Source organism: Zingiber officinale, chromosome 3A (genome assembly GCF_018446385.1).
Source record: "Zingiber officinale cultivar Zhangliang chromosome 3A, Zo_v1.1, whole genome shotgun sequence".
Taxonomy (NCBI): Eukaryota; Viridiplantae; Streptophyta; class Magnoliopsida; order Zingiberales; family Zingiberaceae; genus Zingiber; species Zingiber officinale.
This window is the reverse complement of record NC_055990.1, coordinates 55,061,905-55,070,201: the sequence shown is the minus strand read 5'-3', so window position 1 is coordinate 55,070,201 and position 8,297 is coordinate 55,061,905. Positions and strand designations below refer to the sequence as shown.

Below are 8,297 nucleotides of genomic sequence, written 5' to 3'. Positions count from 1 at the left end.
GTACAAAAGTGTGTTGTTTGAAAGCACTGTGACCAAGGTTTTATTTATAGTGTGCTGGTCGAATTTGACTGTTTCTTGACGTGGAATGATCTGAGTGCCCGTACCCTCTCTGGGCTTCCTCAGCGTGGTAAAACTCTATCTCCATACAATGGTTACTCAACGACCAAGTGATAAAATTTTATCCATCTCTGGGCGCACAGATCCACTCCGAGCACCTAGATCCACTCCAGCGCCCGAACTATTACTCAGGTGGACCCAGAAGTTGATTCACGATAATGAGTCATCCTTTGGGCACCTTAGTGGTTCAGACGCCCGAATCAATCAGCATTATGTTGACTGTCCGAGCACCCGGCTCAGTCAATATTGTGATGACTGTTTGGTGCCTTCTTCGATCATTTTGGTGATCTCGATCATCCAGAATTGGACTCACCCGAGCCCATCTTCTTGCATTCTCCTAGAGCAATCTTCCTCTCTGGCTTCTCATCCCTTGTGTGCTTCCTTCTCATCAGCTAGAATACTCTTTTACAGCACATCGTCCCTCAGACGCATCGAGCCCGTCGACTCTTTTAAGTGTCATCCTTCTCGCTAGCTGTGTCTTTTGCTCAACTTCTTGTGCTCCTAAGTTCCTGCGCACTTAGACACAAGTATTAAACTCAGCATTATTGGATCGATCGAGTCACATGTCAGAGGGGGAGAGTGAATCACATGGTTTTGAAAATTCATTCTTTTTAGTTTTTAAGTCAAAGTGCACAGCATAAAACTAAGTTAGAAAGCAAAGTAGAAAAACGAGCAAGAACACAAGCATTTTTACTTGGTTGGAAACTTTCGATGTCTCCTACTCCAAGGCCCAGGTCCTGTGGACCTATTGATGGGTAATACACTAAAATACTTCTTTCAGAATCGTCGGCAGAGGGGATCAAGTGCAAAGAAAGTCGGAGAAGTGTAACACACTACACTTCCCATTTGCAGAAATTAAGTATAATAAAAGAACTTTGATTACCAAATAATGTTTGAAGTTGGTCGACTTAAGCTCATGTTTGGTAGGCTTCTCTGCGACAATCAAGTGTAGCAGAGTCATAGCAGGGCAGTAGTAGGAGGCCGGAGCAATCAGAAAGCCATTTAGACGTGTAGAAGCTCGTATCGAAGGTATCTCTAAAGCTTGCTCAACCCCTCCTTTTATAGCCCTTTGGATGGGTCTCCAGAGCCTATCAGATCCTAAAAATTTGGATCAGATGAGGATAATTTGACCTTATCCTTTACTGCTTGAATGTGACTAATTCGAGGCGCCTCCATTAAATAGTTCAACACACTAATCTTCCGGAGGCCATATCTTTTGACTTTAAGCTCAGAATCAAGCTTTGTCAGTTGCCATGCGTGCAAAATTTGAAGATCTGCATTTGTCTCTATAACATAGAGTTAGAATATATGTATGAATAGTTTATATATATTATGAGTTAGATCCTGTCTTACCAAGACCAGAATCTAATTAGGGTCTCAATTTAGATTTTTGAAATGGACCTAAATTAGATCGATGCCTACTGTCCCTTTGAATGGAGATGAATCCTCAGTTAGTCACTCTCCTCCAGTGATTTACCTCTACTTACTGGGTGTAGAGTTACCTTCCGGAATCACACATCCGAACTTTAGGAATCAAATATCCTGAACTACCAAAATCGCACATCCGGTCTTCTCCAGTCGGGAATCACACATCCTAACCTGCCGGAATCACACATCTGGATTTCACCCAGCGGAAATTGGACATCTCGATTTCCAATCGAGTATCAAACATCCTGACTGGACTTTCTTCCAATCGAAAATCAAACATCTCGACTACCAATTGGGAATCGAACATCCCGAAATTTGCACACTTAGTAAATACATTAGATCATGACAATACCTAACTTAACTCATTTGTCATTCATCAAAACCTAAGTTAGACCGTTAGTACAAATTACACCAACAAACATGACCTAACTTGACTTAGTTGATCACACCAAAACTACTATGGAGTACTTAAAAAATCATGATCATTAGGATGAAAATCATGACAAGTAATCACTATAGAGAACTTCTCAAACCAAGCACAAGGTGCTTGTTTGAGACCATAAAGTGCTTTATGAAGTCTGTAAATTTCATCAAGTTGGTGTGAAATACCAGGAGGAGGTGTCATACAAACTTCTTCATGAAGATCACCATTCTTGACATCCATCTGAGATATTCTCGATTAACAAATAGAAGCAATAATAATCAGAGTATGAACAATCATCATTTTTACAATAAGAGAAATATTTCCTCATAATCCATGTCATACTCCTGAGAATAACCTTTAGCAATACGATGAGCTTTGTATCATTCAATAGACCCATCAAATTTAGTGTTGATCTTATATATCTAATGAGAACCAATAGTATGTTTTCCTGGTGGTAACAATACCAAATCCCATGTATAAGTTTGATGCAAAGCAGTTAGTTCGTCAGCTATATCACTCTGCCAAAGTGGATTATGAACAACTTCTCTATAGGATACAAGTTTAGAAAGACAATAAACAAATGCAACAAATGAAGCAAAAAAAAATGAGAATAACAAGAGTAAGAAAAATCTGGTAGTTTAGTAGACTTACGGGCATGACTGGATTAACGATAGTGGAGAGAAGGATCATCCATAATCTAAGGAGATGATTGGGTAGTGACAGAAGGAAGAGTATGTGGAGCAGATATTTTGGGAACCAAAGTACTAGATTTAGTTGAGCTGCCAGTAGAAGTTGTGGGTGAAGCTTCTTCAATGTCAGTATTGAATGAATCAATGCAAAGCATATCTGACTTTGTCATATTATGCAAATGAACCAAAATAGAAAAAATAAAATATGCTCAAGAAACACAACATGACGAGAGACATATAATTTTTGACTAATGGGATCAAACCAATGATATCCTTTTTGACTAACACCATAATCTAAAAAGACACAAAGAGCAGACTGAGAGACTAACGTATTATGCTCAACATGTGGATAAAGGATGAAGGAAGTACAATAAAAAACACGCAAAGAGGAATAGACAGGAGCATGCTCATATAATTTTGAAAAGGTGATAAGCCTGAATTGTGTGAGGTTGATCTTCTATTAATCACGTGAGCAGCAGTAAGGATTGCTTCTCTCCAAAAGGCACTAGGAACACTAGCAGATAATAAAAATGAATGAGCTATTTCAACAAGATGTCTATGTTTCTATTCGACCATATAATTCTATTCAAGAGTATCTGTACACGAGATTTGATGAATAGTATCATCATAAGAAAGTAAATCTAAAAAATATTTCAAAGTGTATTCACCCACAAATCACAACGAAAACACTTTATAGCACTAGCACTACAAGAAAAAAGCTAATAGACAACGCTTTTAAAGCGTTGTCTTTGTGCCTGAAAAAGCGTTGTTAAAGGCACTGTTGTTAAAAGTCTGCTCAACGACAACGCTTTTAAAGCGTTGTCATTTGTAGCTAAGACAACGCTTTAAAAGGGTTGTGTATTTTTTGCAAAAACATCATCTTTGCAACGCTTTAAAAGCGTTGTTGTTTTTGGCAAAGACAACACTTGTGTAACGCTTTAAAAGCGTTGTCTTTTTAAAATAAAAATAAAAAAATCTATTTACAAAATTATTTTTTTATATTTACAAAACTATTAATTTTCTTTTACCATATCTAGATTTGAATTTGACATATAAAATAACATTAATTAGCTCAACTAATAATTTCAAACTCGTACCAAAACAATAGAAATCAATTACAAAGTATTAGTATTTACAGGAGAATTCAACTATACACAAAGACTAAATAGTTCTGTTTCAAAGTATAGTGACATTCGAATTTAAAACAAAAAAAGCACAAAATAGCTAGTCGGCCTCGAAGAATGATGCGGCGAGGAGTACACTTTGGCCTTACGCATTGGACAGGTTTTTCACGATATTTACCCGGCCTCACGCCTTTTTTCGGAGATTTGGTGCTCAGCTTCATGACTAAAGCCTCCACAGAGGCAGTCTCAAACAAGTCTTTGCCAGCCATCTCTTGTTGCCTCCACTGATGGAAGTGTTCCAACAATGCTTGCACTGACTCCCGCAACTGCTGCAGAACAGAGTGTAGGGCATTTGGGTTCAGAGACGACCCTTCTACCGTTCCACTCATTGACATCCAAACCATCAATCGCTTACTGAAAGAAAGGTAAACAAGCAGATCAAAATTGCAAACTGTTATTTGTAGAGAATGTAGAATGTCATGCTTCATAATTGCAAGAGATGGACACTTTACTAATGGAAAAGAATGAAATCATAATGTCTAGAAATGATGGTAAAGAGGTGTTAAAGTTTGTAATTTGACACTTTACTACACCTTGTTGAAACAAATGGTTCTATGTTCTAGAGTGGAAGTTGTACCAATTATATATTAGTAGCTCTCAATTCAGCATAAAAGATGAACACAGTCTAATTCCAGACTGTCCATCTTCAATTGGACAATATCACTCACACAATCTTGATATGAGCAAAGAGAACAAAATGATATCATTAGCAAAGGTAAGTTAAGAAATTAAGTTGCTGCTACCTTGTTCTGAAACTTTGTCAAAGATTGTTGTTCGTCCTTGAAGGATCAATAACATCAAAATACTTTGAAACAAAGGGTTGGCTGTGACAGCAGAAATAGTCAGCAAATGGACAGGTATTCCTGTATCGAAGCTGCAATAATCTGAGAGATAAAAGCTACTGTATCTGGAAATTCAATTTGTCAGAAACCTTCCACGAAACAGAACTAAGAGATACAATGTCCATGGCCAATCCATTGAAAATATGAGAGTGCAGGAAAAAACTAACAAGCTTAGCTGATAATGGATTCCAAAGAAGCAAGAAGTTGCTTCTTGTTGTTGAGGAGCCTATGGTAATAAGATACAAATTATTAATGATCAACATACACATGAAGGAAGATTGTTATATATAATTACACATACCTTTACTACTTCCCACATAGCCTTTTTTCTACCTTTCCTTCCCTTGTTTGAATTAAACAATCTTAAGGCCCTTCATATGTTAATGATTTTTTATATATGAGTTTTTTATTAACATAAATGCTTAATAAAAATAAATATGAACTCACATTTCCACTATATATTTCCAATCCTCATCATGAATGCGGTGCCTTAGAGAATCCAACAAACATCATAGGAACATAAACTAGAGCATGTGACAAAACCTAAACTAATTACATTCAAATAAAGAACAAACATCATAGGAACATAAATCACTAAACTAACAAGCATTACTTGGAATTAAACTAAAGAAATTGTATCAACTAAAACCTATACAATGGAAGAGAAATTTAATCAAACACTTGATGGGCATGAGTCAATGAAATCATAATGTGTGCAAATTGAAATCATAATATCAGATATATTAATCAAAATATTATAAAAGTGCTAGGTGAAACCTGAAACAGAAGAGACCATTGTTTTGTCTCTGGATCAAATTGCTTTGAGACCCTATACCCTGGCCTCCCAATCTTAACTGCAAGGATAGTGCAATGTAACAACGAAGCACCAGTAATTGATTTTATAGAGTTCCAGAATATATAGATATATTAGTTGCAATGTCCCTATGTTAATCTAACTGAGCATTATATAAAAGAGAACATGGATACAACTTACAAGTAATAAAAGTGTCAAAGTACAAATTTCTCGAGCAGAAATAAATTACTCAAAAATAGAGAAAAGAAAAAAAAACTGTAAACAAAACAACTTGTCCGCACAATTAACTACTAAATGATCAGATTACACCATGATCTAAATTCAACTACACATGTGCTATTCTAAATTCAATTAACCAATGTGATCCAATTTATCCCTAATTCAACACATAAACCTATCTAACAATCATCTACATCATGTATCAAAACCCCGACACATACCTCAAGCTCAGCCCCTTCTGTTGATCCCCAATCCAGAATCGTTACTACCATGAAAGAGTAGTTGATGGGACCAAAGAACACCACAAAACTAAACTTCCCTGCTGGAATCTTTCTCACGTAAGGTTTAGAGGCAATCAACAGTTCACTTTCTGCTGATCCTCAACCATAGATGGTTGCTGCCGGAAGAAGACTCCCCCACCAGATTACCTCAACAATCGAACGTCTCTGGCGAGCAAGGGAAAAGAAGAATCGGTCACACAACATCTCAACAACCCACAGAGTACGATGCCTTACCTCCAAGATCCGGCTAGGGCACAGCGCCACAAGAGGAAGAGGAGGAATCGAGGAAAGGTTCGGCGCTGAGGTTTGCGGGAAATCAAAGAAGAACAAGATAGCTCATCCTTGAGGCTCCGGGAATAAATCTACATCGGCGGTGCCGAGGAAAGAAGAAAAGGTCCGGCGAGAAGCAGGCGATCAGTCGTGCCCTAGGTATCGATTACTGAAGATGGCTTGGACTCCGCCGGTATCGTCGAGATCCGAAGACTTCCTCCTCAAGTGACACTGTCGATCACCGAAGGTCGAAGCTCCGTTCCGTCGTGTTCGAGTCGTCCGCGAGAGAGAGCGCGTCAAGCAGAGGGGAGATCTGGGAAGAGAGGAATCGGGCGCGCAGAGCAGAAGTCGGGTTCGGGATTAAAAGGATCGGCGTCTTTGACCCACTAAAAATCAAGAAGCGTTGTCATATACACTAAAAAAAATGGTAATAGACAACGCTTTTCAAGAAGTGTTGTCTTTGACCCACAAAAATCACTAATAGACAACGATTTTTAAAAAAGCATTGTCTATTAATAAGAACATAAAGAAATAGATAATGCGTTTCACTAAAAGTGTTGTAAAAGGAAAAAAGACAACGCTTTTTAAAAAAAAACGTTGTCTTTTAAGTGTTGTAGAATCCCAATTTTCTTGTAATGTAGAATATTGAGTTTTCACAAAAGGTCTAAAGTTGTTGAAAATGATAATATAATCAAACCCATGTTTCATAAGGTAAACCCAAGAGTAACGAATACAATCATTAATAAATGAAACATAATACCTTAACCTCCTTTTGTAGGAATAGGAGAGGGTCCCCACATATCAGAATGGATAAGATCAAATAGAGTAGAAGAAAAAGAAAGACTTTAGAAAATGATAAGGTAGAAAATTTGACCAGTTTAGAACCACTATAATCAAAAATATCAGAATTTGTAAAGATTCTAATACTTCTGTAGAAGCTAAAAAATGTAAACTAGATGCTATCAGAATGGATAAGATCAAATATAGTAGAAGAAAAAGAAAGATTTTTAGAAAATGGTAAGGTAGAAAATTTGACCAGTTTAGAACCACTATAATCAGAAATATCAAAATTTTTAATGATTCTAATATTCCTGGAGAAGTTAAAACTGTAAACGAGATGCTAAAACATGACCTAAATGAGAGTGTCATAAATAAAAATCAGAAAATGAATGACTCAGACAAAAAGATGATAAATTCACACTCGAAGCTACAACTTTTGGTACTTGGAGTTGATTTAAAACATAGAGTTCTCCTTGCCTATAGCATGCCATAATCAGCCTCTGAGATCGCTGGTTCTAAACATAATAATTGGTTCAAGAAAAAAAGGCTAGGTATCTAGACTCACATAATTGACTAACAAAAATAAGATTTAAGGTAAGACTCAAAATATAATAAACATTAGTAAGAGATAAACAATATGTAACAATTGAACTAACACCTATTAATGACATAGGAGTATCATCATTAGTCACAATAGATATAGACGAATTGAGAGAAAAAGAAATGAAAGATGGTAAATTATATGACATATGATGGGAGGCACCATAGTCCAAAATCCATAAGGATGAAGATATACCTGAAATACCAGATGATAATAAACCTATATTAAAGAAAGTTGACATGGCAGAGGGTTGTAAAGCAAGGAACTGTTGAAACTACTCCAATATATACAGATTAGATTTTCATGAAGCATCTGTATAGCCAGATATGGTGATAGAACGAATAATGCTCAGAATAACCAAACTGTATGGATACACATTTGTACGATTTACAAAAACTAGTGTCAAGATGACCCATGGTCACACGAAAAATCTGAGACAATAAGGATGTCGACGTAGAAATTGGTAGCATAGGGCATCATGCCGAAATCAACAGAAAAGGACGTCGATGCCGAAATCAGCAGCACAGGGCATCAACGCCAAAATCAGTAGAAAAGAGTGTCGGCGTCGAAATGGGTAGAAAATGATGTTAGCACCGAAATTGGCCAAAAAAAAAGACATAGGTGTCGAAATCAGCTGAAAATGATGTC

General features: G+C 36.9%; 1 long non-coding RNA gene across 3 annotated transcripts; it reads right to left on the bottom strand.

Annotated features, from left to right (window-relative positions):
* Positions 1-3,830: 3,830 nt before the first annotated feature.
* LOC122051909 lies at positions 3,831-6,637 on the bottom strand. 3 transcript variants are annotated; one of them, XR_006131591.1, is made up of 5 exons: positions 6,233-6,637; positions 5,132-6,163; positions 4,986-5,055; positions 4,586-4,910; positions 3,832-4,196 (listed from the first exon to the last, which is right to left on the bottom strand). It is a non-coding gene; the product is annotated as an uncharacterized LOC122051909 (long non-coding RNA). The 3 variants fall into 3 exon arrangements; XR_006131590.1 differs by having other exon boundaries at positions 3,831-4,196; positions 4,586-5,055; XR_006131589.1 differs by lacking the exons at positions 3,832-4,196; positions 4,586-4,910; positions 4,986-5,055 and having other exon boundaries at positions 5,076-5,538; positions 5,939-6,163.
* Positions 6,638-8,297: the final 1,660 nt, after the last annotated feature.